Genomic DNA, 904 nt, shown 5'->3' on the forward strand with positions numbered 1-904 from the left:
CAGCTCTGGTGGGACTTGAACCCACAACCTTTGAATGACTCCATCTGTCATCAATCTAGAAGTCCAATGCACTATCCATTGTGCCACAGAGCCCTTGTCACATGTAGGGAAAATCTGCAGCACATGAATTGGGCTCCTCAGGCACCTAAACCCCCTTGGCAGATATGATCTTCGCATGGAGGTACAGCCGAAGTAAAAGAAGAAAGAGATCCTGGTGGAGGTTTGGACTCTGCCAACCTTGATGTATTTCTTCAGCAGGACTCATTTGGCAGGAGGCTGAGCGAAGGAAGTCAGGGACACCCCGTTTCTTAGACGCATGCTTTGCACCTGTCTAGCACCTGCCATTGCAGGGTCTCAAAGGGCTTTACAGACATTAAGGAGCTCAGTGGGAGGCAGGTGCCCCTGGGAGGCAGGTCACTAGCATTATCCTCATTTTACAGATGGGGAAACTGAGGCACAGAGCTGTGATCCTGCTCACGCAATGAGCTGGAAATACAACCCAGATCTCCCGGCTCCTGTTAACCACAGGAAAGCTCTGAGCTGCCGGTTCCCTTCCTTACAGTCGTGGCGTAACATGCCTCAGAGGGCCCTGGTGCAAGACTAGGCTATGGGCCCCCTTCCTGATTCTGAAATGAATCTAAAATGTTGCTTACTCTCGACATCACGGCTCCCCCGGCCTACCCCACCATCCCCAACCCCTCAGCCTGCAGCCCCCGCAATACACTCCACTCACTCCATAGCCCACTAGCAACTTGCCCACAGGCCTGGGACCTTCCTGGCCAGTCCCCAGCACTGCCTCCGCTCCCCGCCCTCCCGCTCAGCGTGCCGTTCACCTCCCTGCCTATGGGGACTCCTCCCAATCCCGGCTACTCAGCAGCTCCGCTTGCTCCCATCACCCGCCCCA

At 55.5% G+C, this 904-nt stretch overlaps 1 non-coding gene across 1 annotated transcript; it reads right to left on the minus strand.

Moving 5' to 3' along the window:
* TRNAR-UCU (transfer RNA arginine (anticodon UCU)) lies at positions 1-93 on the minus strand. Its single transcript has 2 exons — positions 57-93; positions 1-36 (listed from the first exon to the last, which is right to left on the minus strand). It is a non-coding gene; the product is annotated as a tRNA-Arg (tRNA).
* Positions 94-904: the final 811 nt, after the last annotated feature.

The sequence above is a fragment of the Natator depressus genome, chromosome 12 (assembly GCF_965152275.1).
Source record: "Natator depressus isolate rNatDep1 chromosome 12, rNatDep2.hap1, whole genome shotgun sequence".
NCBI classification, from domain to species: domain Eukaryota; kingdom Metazoa; phylum Chordata; order Testudines; family Cheloniidae; genus Natator; species Natator depressus.